The following is a 17629-nucleotide window of genomic DNA, read 5'->3' as shown; positions in this document are numbered from 1 at the left end:
GAAAAGAAAAGAAAAGAAAAGAAAAGAAAAGAAAAGAAAAGAAAAGAAAAGAAAAGAAAAGAAAAGAAAAGAAAAGAAAAGAAAAGAAAAGAAAAGAAAAGAAAAGAAAAGAAAAGAAAAGAAAAGAGAACACTGATCAGGACAAAAACTCCTCTATCACACCTGCCATAATCTCCACCCCCCCCAGTTTGCTCCAAAGCCCTAAACAAATGGAAAAAAAAGGCACCTCAAAATTCTGCTCAAGTCTAGAAAGGAATTCCAAACAAACCACACACACAAATGGGGAGTAGACAGGTTAGATGATAGAATATCAAAATCTCAAACATCTCTAATTTTTTTGAATGAATAAATGTTCCTCCTTGACTCAAAAGAAAAGAGGATGCATCATCAAAACAGTAACACCATTCTAGTGCACCCAGTTTCCCAGCCTTGTTTCTACAGAAAAGAAAGAGGAAAGGCAATCAGTGCCAAAAGAGCTGCCACTGCTGCTGGCTCCCTGGCATCACCTCCTCAAGGCTCAGCACAACCCCCCCTGTCAGCACATTACAGCCTCTCTTCCCAAGGGCTGTGTGATCTCTGGCAGTCTGGGCGTTGCACACAGGCTGGGTAGCAGCTGAAAGAGCCCAATAGCTTTGGAACAGCCAATTTGACAAGTAAACAAAACCAAAATCTCTCTTGCTTCTTACAACATGAGCTGTTTACAAGGCTAGAAGCCTTCCTTTGAATTTTGCTTCTAAGTCTTACTCTGAACTTTTTGAAAGAAGGAAATATTTATTTCCCCCACCGTTACATTTGCATTCCTTCAGTATGCAGGCAGATTACTTATTAACTTTTTAACATTTTAATTCACATGTAGTGCTTTTTTTTAATTGGTTTTAAATATTGCACTCACAGCTTCTGAATATTAACATAATTTTATATTACTAGCGTACTGGTCTCTATCATTTTCCTTTCTCTCTCTCTCCCCCTCTCCTCTTCCTCCCCTCCAGGTTGGCTCAATACACATTGATCAACATCTCAGGAGATTTTATCTGATCCAAAATATTTCATAAGTGAAAAGAAAATCTGATGTCTTCTAAGAAGAACAGGGTTAGCTCTCTGCACAAGAATGAATACCTTTCATATAAGAGACAGTACTGTATATATGTGCTTTCAAATTCCTGAATTTAAGCATTCTGGACAAATTTTTCACATGCAGTGCTTTCATAGAAATTGAAGAGAATATACCATCAGTAACATCAGCATAAAACATCTTCCAATTCCCGTCTCTCCCAAGCATTCTGTTTTGACAAAATAAATAAATTATTTTACAATGGATGAATCCATGACATTCTAAAACAACAAAAAACCTGAGCAAAGCAAATTTGTAAGTGCAAAGCTTCCTTTCAACTACATCATTGTAAAAATCTTCCAAGGCACTTGAACTTCAATAAAAACAACACCAACAAAAAATCCAACTCATTGTATAAAAATGAACTGTTTGGTGCCAAAGTGTGATATGACGAAACTGTCAGCTATTTAAAAGCTTTAGCTTAAAGCTGGAGCATGTGCAAAAGTGCTGAAAAAAATAGCATCTCCAGTTCATCTTCACAGTTACAAATGTAGTAGATGAATCTGAAAATCTGCCAAAACTACAGTATTGAGCAGCTTTCAGGCATGTACAGTAGCCATTTTGAGCCATATAAGATGACTCCAGGATGGTGCTGACAACTGGCAAACTCTTTGTTCTTCTTGTCATTGAAAGACAGGTATATAGGAAAAGGTCCTGAAAAGGGCGCAGTCCTACATTATGAAGAGTTTTTGCTCCAAGTCATTAAATAACAAAACATCTAACCATCTCTTCCAGTAAGAGTAAAGCAATCACCAGTATCCAGAGTCTGTGCCTCCTGCCCCTCATACCCTACAGTAGCACTGCACTGAGGATGTCTCTGCTGGAAAGAGAAATCTACTTTTTTGTTGTTACTGTACCTCATGGCATCTTATAGCACAAAGAGGCCATTGGAACACAAAGACATTAAGAAAAACAGCAGGACAGCAACAGTACTGACAACAGGACCGGGATGAGATAACACGAAAATCTGCAAAATCAGTGACATGTGGTGGAACAACTCTGGCAATTGCTGACAGAAGAATGTATTTGCTGAAAAGATACGCTTGCTGAAACAGTGAGTGACAAGATTGCCAAGGAGAATTAGATCGCTAGGTCACTGGCCAAACATCAGGAAAGTTTAATGGCTATAAGATTACGCATGACTAATGCTGAGATGGGAATGGAAATTGCTCAAGAGGAACAGTGTTAAACTAGCAGGAAATTAGGGAAGACAGCAATGGCATACACCTGTTCAAGTTGGAGATTCAAAAAAATATCAGCTAACCATTTATTACTTTCTATAAAAGATGTATCCGAATGATAACCCAAAGGTACTCAGATTAAAATCAATCTGAGATGAGTTTCTCATCTCATGAAACTCGGTAGACAAGAAGAAAGAGATGAAGATTAATCTGACTACTTTGAGAGTGTAGAAGTATTAAACAGAAAAGGGAGATCAAGAAAAATCAGACTGCAACTGAAACAGCCTCTATCCATCTTTGGTATAAGCTGCTATTAGTTCTGCCAATGTCAGTGTACACTGGCTATGGTGCTACACAGGCTCTCACTGCCCTATAAAGAGTCCATCAGTCAGGCTCTTCCAGCAGACACTTGGTGTAAGAAAGAAGCAGAGGTTCTGGTCTAGCTGCAAAAATTTTGCATATCAGAGACAGCAAATATATAAAGGACCTGTACTTACTCTGAGAAAGAGCAAGCAAGAAAGGCTTTGAGCTGAGGACTGTGCTTTTTCTAGAGGTGGTTTGCTTTGTTAACCTCCCAGTGACGGAAATAGTGGGCGATAGCAGGAAAAAAAAATCAGTTGAATCAGCACAAGGAAATATGACAAGAAATCAGAATTAAGATGAAATGTGACAAGGAAGTTTTCACAGCAAGGGAAAAACTAGGAAAGGAGAAAATGCAAATAGGAACTGACAGCGAGAAACTGCTTGGGATCGTAAATGAGCTCAGTGGAAGGAAGCATGGCACTTGCTAGGCTGGAACCACTAAATTATGGGATTACACACCAGAACTCAGCACAGCAGCATTTTCTCTCAGCCGCCCAAGCAGCAGATTTATTATATCGTACAGCTCTCTGCCTTTCTCAGTCTGTCCTTGTAAAAGCATTGAAGTCAATGCTGAATAGGAAATTAACCAACCTCTCTCTTGTCTCTTCATTTCTCATTAAATTATTGAGAAAATGTAAATGTTATTTTCTCCCTCTCTGTCTCTCTTCACCAGTTGTTGACATGCCAAGAGCTAAAAGGGAGAAGATCTAATTCAGAGCTTTGTGCTTACCCTTCAGAAGCCAGCGGCCTTCACAGGTGCTCACAAGAACTATTGAAACTGCAGCACTTCTGCTTTCAACTAGTGCTGGTGACCCATGTCCATAAGACACAAAGGAAGAAATTAAAATGAAAGGCAACAGGGTGCTTATGAAAACATTTATTCCCAGGGTTCAATAGTATTCTATGATAAATTCATATAAGGTCAAACCTTTTCTAGGACAATTTCATAAAACACCAAAACGGAAACACTTGAAACAAAGAAATCCACATGGCTGTAGACAGAGTTTGATCCACATGACTCATGCAAAACTTTGGCAAGTTCCTCTGTCTTTGTTGTTGTTTTCATGATGGTAGGAAGAAGGAGGAGGAGGGGATTATCTTACTCAGCCTTGCATAGATTATGTTGTTCCAGACTTTTTAGTTGGTGTGATTCTCAGAATACTGAAATTGTCTAAAGACAGAAAGGAGGGTGGCTTGTTTTTATGGCCAAGATTATGAAAAGATGCAAAGGAGATACTCCTTTCATGAAAGACAGAGGCTGCACTCACCTACTCTTTTTCTTATTTCTCTCTGTATTTACTCACAGAAATAAAAAGTGTGGACACCATCTGCATGCTTCTGTTTTATTCAGCCAAGAAGAAATATTTGTGACAGGTTTCACTCAGCTGGGTACTTCCATTTTCTTAGAGGTGGGACCATACATGTAGGCATGTAATTTGGGACAAAGCATTCTCATCTATTTATCCCTTTAAGAAATTTATAATACATTCATTGTCATGACTCTTGTGCTTCTAAACTGAATTTTGTGTGATGCCCTAACTTCCCCATGTCTTTTCCTTAGAGGATCACATGACATTTTTTAGGTAAAAATCTGATCCTTCCCAAAGCAAATTTCAATTCCTACAAACAAACAAACAAACAAACAAACAAACAACCCCCCCCCCCAAAAAAAAAAAAAAAAAAAAAAACAGATCTGATTTACTGGAATGGTGTTTAAAACAACCACAGGGCAGATTTCTACAGCAACCTGGCTTTTAGTAGATACGGCACTTGGCTCTGTTCTCTCTTTTCCTGTGCAGAGTGCTTGAAACAGTGCCATATATGCTATGGCAAATTACACTTCTTGTTTCACAGCTTTTCAGAGTGAAGTAACCTCACTCCAAATTTAGCAGGAGCTTTGGTACCAATCAAATCCCTGCAGGCATGGTGGAACCAGCGCTACTGCCTCTATGGAGATACAGGGTCCCAGATCCACCAGGGCAAGGCATGTCATATCAGTTCTAGGGCTTGTGGTCCCAGGTGACATGTGACCCTCTACCATTACATCTCTATTCATCACTCTGATAGCAAACCACTGCCAAGGATACCGCGTTTTTTTTATATAAAAACCTCAAAGTCCAGCTTGCCCGCTCTATAGAGATTCTGAAAAATACTGCCTGGCAGAGACTAAATCCTACTGATCTGCTTCAGCAGAGAAGTTCCCAAGGTGTTGGAGGTGGGAACCTCTTTAGTTTGAGGGTTACAGAATACTGAAACAAGCTGTCTAGAGAATTTGCGTAGCCTCCTTCTCTGGAGATACTCAAAACCCTCTTGGACACTTTTCTGTGCAACCCACTCCCAGGGAACTTTTTTAGCGTAGGATTCAACTACATGATCTCTAGAGATTGCTTCCAACTCCTATCATTCTGCACAATTCTGTGTAAGGGGCAGCAGAGAACACATAATCAGGTGATACAAATATCTATATTAGCTACCTACTGTATACAGTCTGGCGAAGAGGAAAACAAAACTTCTATTTTTCTTCTGTTTCCATTCCCTTCAAATTTATTTTATCTTTTTTTTCTTTCCTGAAACTCTTAAATAATCATAAATTACTCTTGAAGAGTGAGATCCTTTATCTTTGCACAGAATTAGTACAGCATAGGTTATTTTCCTGTGCAGCTGCCGGCATCCACTTATAAGTGTAAGAGTGGCTCTTTTTCCTCAGCCAGGCAGTTCTAAGCCAATAATCTAACAAAGAGAAATATTTTTTTTGTTTATTTCAGTTATTCACTGTGTTTCATCACATATTCATGATGCTCTACAGGAACAACAAATCCTGCCCCAGTGAACCTAATAATGAATTCACAGTTCTCTCTCTTCCCAGGAATTTCATACCAGTTATTATGGAAAAATATCTTAAGAGCTAAATAAGGTCAGTTTGAGGAAAAATGCTCTTTCTTCTGCCCATGTACCCTTTTCTACTTCATGGGCAAATACATGTATTGCCATCTCCTGATTTTTGTGAAGAGAAGTAATACAGAAGAGAAATAGAGTCTGTGGGATGAACTAAGCCAGTCTTTTCCCATCTGTGCTGCAGAGAGGCTGCTACACTGAAGAGCAAGGGGCAGCTACAGAAAAAAGTTTACCAGCAAGTATCTGCTTGGTCTCTGCTCCCCCTTCCACCTACTTGCACACCAGATGTGAGAATTACTCCCCACAAACACACACAGAAAGCCATCATCCACGTGGAAAGAGGAGCAGCACATCTGCAAGTGGCAAGAGAGAAAATCCTGAGGGGAAAAAGGAGACTAGGGGCAGGGAAGGGACAGTAAGCAGAAAGAGAGCAGGGAGACTTTCAAGATATAGAAAGAAGGATGGGCTGAATGAAAGTAAAGGGAAAACTGGATGAGAATAAGGTTCTAGAAAAGAAATGGTGAGATCTGGGAGAAGAAAATAAGACAAGTCATACCTACACCAATAAATCATGAAACTGTTTAGGAAAGTCGAAGGCCTTTCTTCACCCCCACTTCCCACTTAAAAAATAATAAAAAAAATAAAAATAAAAGTAAAAATAAAAATAAAAGTAAAAATAAAAATAATAAAAAAATAAAAATAGTAAAAATATCTATGAGAAAACATCAATATAAGAGGTATTGAATAGGAACAAACTAAAGTAGGGTTAAAGCATGTATTTTGTAAAGAGGGTTGCAAAAAATAACATGTATGAGTTGTCCAGGTTCTTCTACCTACTGATTGCACATAACACAAGTTCCTTAATATTTAAAAACACTTCAGCCAACACAGTTTGTGACAGCAAATGTTACCTGCACTAAGGTCAGACAACACTAACAGTAGCTAGCCAGTTGCAATCATGCAATAGATAAGACTTAACTTGTGTTTGAAACAGTGACTTGAAAATGCTTGAATGTAACATGATGGACACCTTTATACTTTTCCTATAGGTTAAAGAGCTACACACAGTTGTAGGAGAGAGTGTATCTTATAAATGGGAAAAAGAAAATCAACAGAAATAAATGCAGTGCATCAATTGACAAGAAAAGAGACAGTGAGCTCATATATTGGACTTCAGTAAGGCCTTCAACACAGTATCCCACAGCATCCTTCTGTCCAAATTGGAAAGATATGGATTTGATGGGTGGACAGTTCAACAGAAGGATTGGCTGCAGAATTAAGTCCAGAGAGTAGAGATCAGTGATGATTGTTGTCCGCCCAGGGGTCAGTGTTAGGACTGATACTCTTTAATGTCTTCATCAAATTACATTGACAGTGAGCTAGAGCGCACCCTCAGCGTGTTTGTTGACACCAAGCTGTGGGGTGAGGCCTATACACCAGAGGAACAGGACAGGCTTAAGCAGACAGGCTTAAGTAGTGGGTCCAAGTAAACCTCATGAGGTGCAACAAATCCAAATCCAAGATCTTGGACATGTGTTGAGGCAACCCTCACTACCAATACAAGCTGGGGAATGAAAGGATTGAGTGCAGTCCGGCCAAAAAAGACCTGAGGATACTGGTGGATGACAAGCTGGACATGAGCAAGCAATGGGCCCTCATAGCCCAGAAAGCCAACCACATATACTCAACTGCATCAGAAGAAGCATGGCCAACAGGTTAAGGGAGGTAATCCTGCACCTCTACTCTTGCTGGTGAGTTCAGTGAAGTTCTTGGTACAGGAAAGACATGGATCTGTTGAAGAGTGTCTAGAGGTGTTCCGAGGGATGGAACACCTCTCCTATAAGAACAGGCTGAGAGAGCTGGGACTGTTCAGCTTGAAAAAGAGAAGGCTGAGAGGTGACCTGGTAATGGTTTTTCAGTATCTAATGGGGAGCTACGGGAAAGATGTGGACAGAATCTTTTGCAAGTCTGTGGTGACAGGACAAGCAGGAATGGTTTCAAGCTTAAAGAGGCTAGATTTAGGTTGGATATAAAGGAAAGGTCTTTAATAGTGAGTGTTATGAGACACTGGAACAGGCTGCCTAGAGTTGTGGTTGATGCCCTGTTCCAGGAGCAACCAGATTTAGCTGTGGATGTCCCTGTTCATTGCAAGGGAGTTGGACTAGATTACCTTTAAAGGTCCTTTCCAGCTTTAAGGATTCTATGATTCTATGATTCTAAATTCTTTTTAGAATCATAATTTAGATTTTTTTTAAAGTTTTCCAAACCTGCTCATTTTTTTGAATAAGGAGTTAATATGACAATAAATATTTTCTGCTTTTAGTCAGACTTGATTCTGTCTCAGTTGTACAGTCACACATTGGAAATAATTCTGAAGCTACCTAATTAGAATGTTCAAGAAGAGCCTACTTGCCAACTGCCTCTTTTGCTTCCCATCTTCAACTCACTGATGAAAGAAGCTGAGCCAACAAAAGTTGGAAAAAAAGTCTGCAATTTACTACTATGTGATAGCAATAAATTCATTCCCTGTCCAAGCAAGATGGATGAGCAATAATTCACAGAACTGTCTAGTTCACAGTCATTCCTGAACCTTCTTGGTCATACTGTATTTCAAGCTATCCCTAAAATGCAGTTCTTGTTCTCCAAACGTTCATATAGATGACAAGGATACTTTCTTGAACTGAGATATGTATGTTAATTTCTTGAATCAGGCTATTTAATATGATGCCCTATACATTCTAACCAGCAAGAGGTGTGATGTGACTGAGATGTAAGATGTAACTAAAGAGATTATTGAGTGGATATTATCTTTGTGATATTTTGAAGTTTTAAGCATTATTTTATGCTTATTTGCACAATAAGCAAAATCAAATGTGAAAAAGTAGCAAGGCTCATCTCATTGCTATAAGAAACACTTGACTTTTTTTCTTATTTGCTCAGTTTGTGATTCAGAATTCTGTCTCAAATTTATACTTTTTTTTCCCAAATGAAAACTTTTGCATTAACTACATATGCAGGGAGATGGAGGAGATGGGAGAGAAACTCTAGAAGTCAACACAATTGCAATTAGAAGTGCTAAGAAGAACCAAAGTAATGAGTCCTCACAACAAGTTAATGTGTACAGTAATAATTTTCTACATAACACTTTTGGAATGCAGTACAAGAGTTTGCTAATGCTTCACAATTATTTTAAAGTAAGAAAATGTATACTAGGTGACAAATAAGAGTGTTCCATGACTTTTGTCCTCAGATTAAAGATTCCTTATTTGTTTTCAGTGACATGAGAAATGATAATGGCTCCTGAAAAACTGATATTGTTTATCATGTCTCAAGTCCATCTTTCCCTCTTTTCTGCTACTTTTAATACAAAAGGTAAACATAAAATTGCATTAAATAATGTATTAAAGGCTTAGCTTAAACCTTAAGATCAGTATAGTTGACATAACTCTTGATAAGTCTTTAGATGTGGGCAGAGCAATGCATATTAACCAACAGGCTTGGATCTTGTATTCAGATTATAAATGACTTCAAGGTACAGTCACATATAAAGTGCACTAACATTTTGCCTGCAAATAATAAAGGCATGAAGGCTTATTATTCAAAATCAGCTTCAGCAGTTGTCATCTTGCAAGACAAAAGTAAAAAATCTGGTACATTTAGCATGCAAAATCTCCTGTGCTGAATCAGTGAAAAATTATTCTTTTCATTCATCTTTCCATGTTTAGAAAGAATATTCCAAGCCTATCAATGCTTGAGCCATATATGGAAGACCTACATGCTACAGAAATGCTAGGGTTTGGCATTTCCTTTTGGACAGAAATATGGCAAATGCAAACAAAATGTTAGGCAATTTAATCTTCAGCCAAGTGGACTGAATTCACCTAAATAAAAAACTTTATTGATGTACTTGGTAGACTCTGTGAACATCACAGTAACACAGAAGCAAGACCAAAAGTTATCTTAAATTTAGAACACTGCAAACTCAATCTAAATGATAGTTCATTCTGCCTTTATGTGTTTTGTACCTTTTTTTGCCTGCTCTTTGCTTTTCTAAACACCTATGAGACACAGAGCAAATGTGTGGAAATAAAAGCCAGAACTTGATATGAGGAATTCTGGTTACAAGCCTTGAGAATTGTCCAAGCATCCAGCCAGTAGCCCCCAGCACAAAGCATTATGACAGTCTGCATAGATTAAATTTTGGCTAATTTATCTTTTCTCTAAAGTAGCATCTGGGCAGTATTTAATTCATTCCACTAGCCTAACAATGACAGTAATTTGTATGTTCTCATCCTGTGTCTGCTCCTGAATGTTTCTACAGTGTATATACCTCTTATCAAGAAGGATGTATTCTGCTGTAATACCTCGAGAGAGGATTTGAAAAACAAAGGTTAGGAATGATTCTTACTTACAGATGTCCAGGTTGCCCAAGATTGTATATGCCCCATCCCTGGAGGCATTCAAGGCCAGGCTGGATGTGACTGGGCAGCCTGGTCTGGTGGTTGATGACCCTGCACATAGCAAGGGAGTTGAAACTAGATGATCACTGTGGTTCTTTTCAACTCAGGCCATTCTATGATTCTATGATGATTCTATGTTTTTGTTGCTGTTGTTGTTTTGTTGGGTTTTTGTGTGTGTGTGTGTTGTTTTTTTTCTCACAAAGATAAGAATATAGTTCTAGCAGAAAAGCCATCTTTCAACTTCACCAATGCAAGGTCTTCACTACCACTACCATATATACATACAATAAAAGAAGGTCAATTACAAATTTAAATATTTCAGTTTTGTCCCATAATTATAAGGTTACTAGAACATGTCATTCTCCATTAGATCATTCCATGAATTTATAGAAGCAGGGAAGTAATAGTAATTCAAAAAATGTCAACTTTCTTTAGGCAGAATCTTTTCATGAATCTGCACACACACAAAATAAGCAACAGGTAGAATCAGTTTGCCATATTATGAGCACTGAGGCCTGGACTTCAAAAAATAAAAAAGCTGTGAACTTCTGTTAGTGTACATCACTGTAAGGAAAGACACCACTTCCCTATTTCTTTATTTTCTTTATTCAGGATTACAAGCAAAACTGAAAAAAGTGGCCAAGCTAATGGTAACAAGGATTTGTCCATTTGTCCAAGGTATATAGATGCTAGGGTAAAAGCACAGAGATATTTTTGTTTTCCCAAACAGTCATGGCATATAATCTTTAAAAGCAATCCATATATCACAGTTGCCTGGAGTCAACATGACACCTTTATCACTGGCACTTGCTTGAAGTCAACAAGACAATGGATACATTGAAAGACCAATCATGATTCTAACTTCTTAGAAAGAGAAAATATATATACAAAAAAAAGTAACAATCTTTTTCCATAAAGCCCAACATCAAAAATTATTTGGCTATTAACAATAAAAATATCAATTATCAAAATGTCAAGAAGTAGAAAAGAAACAAAAACATGCCACAACAGTAACAGTGTTACTTGCATTTTTCTCTACAGCGCAACATAGACCAGTGTGAAATTCCACAAGCAAAATCACTCACAGGTAATGTATACACAGCTGCAATGCAATTAGTTCCCACCCACCAACTGATGCCCTGCAACCCCCCAAGCACTGCCACCCCCAGCCAACTGCCTGCTTCATGACAGCCTTCTCTGTGGCGCCACATGGCACAGAATGACACCCAGCCTCATCCTTACTTTGTTCTGGCCCAGTCCCACCAGCTGCCCTACTCCACCGTGGTAGTGGCTCTGCCCTGCCAAGCAGCCCAGCCTTGCTGCAGGCATGCTTTCATCAGTCTGCAACAGCCAAACACTGGTTCACTCCTTATTCCACACCATTTACATCATGTCCAGGCCCTACATTTTCCTGTACATGCCCATTAAGTACACAGATATCACTCCACTATATCGTCCATGGAATTCATTTTGTCTGTTATTTGGGCTTCATCTGTTGTAACAGTCCCTCAGAGCAGAAGAGATTATGCACAGTGCTGGATTGGCGCATGCTGGAGTAAATTCTGGTTCTATCAGAGTATATTCTTTTATCTGACTGGCCCTTGTTTTAGTACCACTGGTAATTGTTTTTTTCTCACCCAGCATCAAAACTCCTTGAGGTATGCACAAAAATTGTCATCCTTCCCAATTAGCCACTGAAGGAACTCAGGTCTTTGAGTAAAAGCAGTCTCACAGATAGGATTGCTTCTGACTGAGGCAAGAATAAGTCAGACTGTCTTGCCCAGAATGTTTTTCATGTGCACAGCAGCAGCTCCATCTCCTTCTACAGCGTTTAACAGTTTTGACTGGGTAGGAGCAGCTTGTTTGCCAGATCCATGAGTATCAACTAATCAGGTGACTTTTGCTAAATGTGTAATCTCTATGTTTGAACATTCCAAAACCCATTGTGGAGGTTTTGAACAGTCCACTGTATTGATCAATTTTCCCAGAGGTTGGTGCATTATAGGGGATGTGATATGCCCATGCAATGCCATGCTCTTTGGCCCAGCTGCCTGTGAGGTCATTTCAGAAATGAGTCCCGTTATTTGACACACTTCTTTCTTGGGTGTCAAGTCACCACAAGGTTTGACAAGATGAAGTCAAGCATAGCTAACACAATACGTGCTGCAGAAAAAATGGCAATGCGGTACATAATAATAATTGTACCTATATGGTAGCACCAGAACCAGAAGTTCCTGAATTCATAATTCTACAAAATTTAATTTATCAAAATGTTTTTCTGCTGCACACTACCTCACTGTGCTTTCTTTTTAAATTATAATAAAAAATCCTTTGTAGTTTAAAATTTATTCTTTATTCTTGATTAAAGAGACATATTGAAGATTACTAAACTTGTAATTATAGTTGAGGGTGATAGTCACAGTTTTTTAGAAAAACATCTGTGCAATTGAATTTATTCTTGTAATTCCAGAAGTTACATTTCAGTGTTTAATAATATGGAATTAGATGATACAGCATGAAAGAATGGAAAAAAAAAAAAAATCTTACTTTGAGTGTTTATTTTTGTCATTGCCTAAGTTGTGTAAGAATTACACCAATTATAAAAACAAGGTTGTGATAGCTATATGAGATTTCATAAACTGAGTGAAAAAAAAAAAAAAAATGAGGGGAAAACAAGGTTATGAGCCACTTCATCAACCTTAGGTATAATTTTCATTTGCTCTCTTTTCCTTATTGTGAGTTGCTGGGAATTGCCCAAATGTGAATGACCACTTACATATCTTTGTAACTGAAAACAGCAAGAGCGCCCCAGTCATCTTTCCTGCTGAAGATGCTGGTGAATGCTGATAAAAAAACTACTTCAGTCTCTCTTCACCAGTGCAGCACAGAACAATAATGAGTGCAACTATCTCACCTTTAATTCTTACATACCTAATGCCATTCCACATACTCCCATGATTTTTCAGGAGAGATCTAGCACCAGCCAAAAAAACACAAAAACCCACAAAACAAAAACAAACAAACAAAAAAAAGGAGCGGGCAGATCATGGAATGAACATGTAGCTGGAAGAAAATTAAAATATTACTCATTTACACTTACAGAGATCAGGAGATACTTCAGAAGAAAAAGCTTGATGTTGGGTTTTACATGTGTTTCATAGAGGCACATAAAGCTCCCTGCCAAATCGACAAAATCACAGAATCACAGAATGGCCTGGGTTGGAAGAGACTTCAAGGATCATGAATCTCCAACCCCCCTGCCACATGCAGGGCCACCAACCTCCCCATTTAATGCTAGACCAGGCTGCCCAGGGCCCCATCCACCCAGGCCTTGTACATCTCCAAGAACGGGGCATCCACAACCTCTCTGGGCAGCTGTTCCAACACCTCACCACTCTAGAACTTCCCCCTGACATCCAACCTAAATATTCCCTCCCTCAATTTAAAACCATTTCCCCTTGTCCTGCTGTTATCTACCCTTTCAAAGAGTTGACTCCCTTCCTGTTTGTAGGCTCCCTTTAGGTATTGATATTCTTTTCTCCAGGCTGAACAATCCCAGCTCCCTCAGCCTGTCTTCGTACTGGAGGTGCTTTAGCCCCCTGATCATCTTTGTGGCTCTCCTCAGAACCCTCTCCAACAGCTCTCTGTCTTCTACTGGTTGCTTCAGACCTGGACACAAAATAAAGTCAAGTAATAGGAAAGAATTTGTATGCTCAGTTATTACAAGATTTTGCCAGAAAGGATCTCCACACACTTGCATTCAGAGTCAGCTCACAAGGACTTTTCTGCTATTCTCAAATCATAGTGATGTCCAGGCTGCTGCACAGACCTCCGTATCCTAGCATATTCTCTGCTGCTTGTGTTTTTGGCAGAATTTGAAATTCTGAGAAAATAACCAAACCCTCTTAAAATAGTGAGGGCTCTAGAGGTTGACAAGATGCCCCCAACAAAGCAGAGTAGGACATCCTGGCTGAACTGGTAAATCATGAGTCCAGACACAAACAGGACTACAAAGCTGCAAGAGAGAAATCACTCATATGCAAGGTTGGATTCAGGACAGACAAAGACAGACTGGAGCTGAAACTTCTGAGAGTTGAGCAGAGGAACAAAGAGGGGGACTTAAAGGTATATCAGTAGCAGAATTAAGAGGTAGGAAAATGTGAGCCTGCTGCCAAATGGAGAAGTGACCCATGTAATAGAAACACAGAAAAGGCCAGGATGTTTAATGCCTCCTTTGCATCAGTCTTTACTGAGGTCTGCTCTCAGGTCCCTGTCCCTTTGTCAGCTAACAAAGCTTTGGAAGACAGGAACTCCCAGAAAGGAGGCTTAAAGTACGGGATATTTGAGTAAGCCATATACATGCATATCTACACTGGACAAAACATACCCAAGCACACTGGCCAATGTCATCATTAGGGGTCTTTAATCATATTCAAAAGGCTGCAGGGACTCATTGTGGTCCCCAAAGAGTAGAAGAAAGCAAACATTGTCATTGTCTTAAAGCAAGCAAAAAACACATACATTCAACCTGTAACCAAACTTTCTCTTCCTCCCCCCCCTCCAGAAAAAAACCCACCTAGAACAGCAGGATTAGGATTCAGGGAAGCATGAGCCATTCAGGCTGGGAACAATTATTTGACTTGTTTTCATATACACCTATGCATGTGAAGGACAGGAAGGTGATTGGGAACAGCCAGTAAAGATACACAAAATTATGTCTGAGCAGTGTGATTATGACATCCACTTTTATTTCTAGAGACTTCCATTATTCGACAGATAAATTAAAGTGATTGGGACTGAGCAGAAGATGCACAGCAAGGTGTGAAACACTAACTAGACTTTCAGGGCTAAAGCTCAAAATCTGTAGGTTTATCATTTATTTATTTATTTATTGAGAAGAGAGGCAGTGCGTGGTGGTTGTTTTTGTTTATTTGTTTTGTTTCAGTGACTGGTATTTCTTAGGGTTTGATGGTGGAGTGAGTGGTTAGCCATCTTCACCTGTGGGTTGGTTGATGGGGCAAGTTCCCCACCCTCAAGAAGTTTGTGGATGGCGACTGTCAGCAGTAGGGGAAGAGGGTGACACCAAAGCCCGTTCTGTCATCCAGAGAGGCCATGACAAGCTGAGAGAAAGAGTCAGAAGAGACAGCTTATATTAGTTACACCATAGTAGCTAATGGCTCTTCCATCTAGTATCAATAAAAACAGGCCTCCTTCATACACCGTCTCCAACTTTTCATTCAATTCCCCCACCTAAAAATAAGTTGCAGTAATCTGATAAGATGTCAGAAGCAAAATGAACATCAGAAAGAAAATCTGTCATAATACAGACTAGAAGTAACTGGAGCAATACATTTCATTGGTGTTCTTCCTCTCCTTAATTCTGAGACTGGTCATCTGAACTAGACAGAACAGAAATGGGGACAAGAAAAAATCTGATGATCCATGGTGACCAGAAAAACAGTGAACAAGACATGAATGAAATGTTTATCAGAAGTCAAAGAGTAGGCATGGTTGATACCCTATTTGAAAATGAGTCCTTTTGCACAGTAAACTGTTTACACCATCACTTTTATAGCTTGTCATTTGTATCAGACAGTGTATGTATGTTCTTTACTTTTCATCTGAAAATGCTTACTCAACTCCAGGCTGACTAGCTTGCAATGCCTAAGCTCAAATGGAACATTTCGACTGAAACCTACAAGCTCATACCTACATTGCACTGAATTTTGCATGCTAGACAGATTGAGTTCATGTTCTGTAAGTTTACCATAAAGCAAAGCCAGCATAAAAGTAAGAAGTGCCCAGCTTCCTTCTCACTTTGTAGTGGGTTTCACTTTCAAATACACTGCATAATCAAATTTAAAAATGGATGGTGTCAGAATTTTTTTAAAATACAAATTTACACACAAAATTTCTGCTATAAGGATGAAAAATAATAATAATCACAGGTTTTTCTTGCTTTCAAAAGGTCTTTTAATAGACCTTTTGAATACCATTTTTATTTTTTTTTTTTTTTTTTTTTTTTTTTTTTTTTTCTTTTCTCTAGGAAATTTGAATTGGAACTGCTGGGAAGATGAAAAAAAAAAAAAAAAAAAAAAAAGAAAAAGAAAAAACCCAAACAGAACAGATTCTGCTACTAAAAATATTTTTAAAGTATCCCCCACCTCATGCACCTACTGCTTTCTGATTATTTATTTACAGAGTGCTCAAGGTTCAGATCACTATCTACATTTGAATCAGTTCATCAGATAAACCAACACAGTGCTGAGTCAATAAAGCCAAGAGAGTTTATAGGTGCTGGGGGCTTTTTCTTCCAGTATATCAATCAGAAAAAATACACTTTTTTCCTAATTACCTCCAGAGTCTTGGCAATGCCCTCACAAGCTGTATGTCAATATCATTCAGTAATGTCAGTTGGTCAAGTGGAGCAAGAAGGGAGGGATGGGACCACACTGAAGTCTGTTGACTGCCCCCCCCCCCCCTCCCCCCCAACAGAGATTCCTCCCACCCTCACCAGCAGCAGCTAGCAGGGCAGGGTGTGAGCCACGTGCTGCAGTGCATACTCTCCACCATCAGCCCTGACCATCACTCCATTACCTCCCATTCCCTTCCATCAGCAGCAGAAACAGACACCTAGTATCTCATGCTATGACATGGTGGTGCAGCTACAGAAGTAAGGCAGGAGAGGAGAGGAAGAGCAAACTGCATTTGCCCAGCAGACCCTCTCCTGTTATCGAGGGAGGAGGTAGCCCCTCAAGATGTCACCATTCCCCTTTTCTGCCCTGCTGCCATGCACTATAAGACAGGTACAGCTGTTCTCTCTATGCTAATACCCAAGGACCACTGCAAGAAGCATCAGTGATGCTTTGCACTGGGACCTGGACATCCATGTGTTCACTAGGTGCAGTCACATACACACTGCCTTCTGCAGCTCCAGCTCCCAGGATCCAGTAATCCACTAAATGTCAGCAAGCTCATCTTTTCTGCAGTACCAGCCACATTATTTGAATATTTCACCTGAGTAGATTCAGCAGGTTTTTCCCCTTTATTATTTGCAGCTTCTCAATCTAGTCCTTGGATTTAACTTAGCAAAGGAAAATCTTGTTTTTCCTTTTAGGAACAAATTTTAATTTTATTTTTTTTTTTAAATGCAAATTAACCAGTCTAAAGCATATGCAGGCCTCAGAGACCTTCAGTATGAATCTTGCAGTGAAAAGTTACGTGCTGGTTGAGACAGGCTTTTCTAGCACAAAACCATACATCCAATTGATGGGCACTACAACCAGATCTCCTCAGAAGTCCAATTCCTTTCAGTCTGTTTATATTTAATTTCATATGTGTAGGGCCAAGTCACATTATTTTAAGCTTCAATTACTCACATCAATTCTCATTCACTTAGTCAAATGGCACTTTTAACAAGAAGAAGGCTTACAGTCCAGGACATGCAGTGAATATGTAAAGAGCAGAATTAGCCTGAGCAAAAACCATGAAAACAATTGAGAAAACGGCAGCCTCCTCGTTGTGCATTCAGAATAGGAGTTAACAGTAAAGCAACTAAAAATGCTCCCATAGCACTGCAGTTACAAGTAAGCACACAAGTTAGAAGAGCTCCAATGCTG

The sequence above is a fragment of the Lagopus leucura genome, unplaced genomic scaffold (assembly GCF_019238085.1).
Source record: "Lagopus leucura isolate 7727_CA_CO unplaced genomic scaffold, USGS_WTPT01 Super-Scaffold_100001, whole genome shotgun sequence".
Classification (NCBI taxonomy): Eukaryota; Metazoa; Chordata; class Aves; order Galliformes; family Phasianidae; genus Lagopus; species Lagopus leucura.
Note: the sequence above shows the minus strand (reverse complement) of the source record.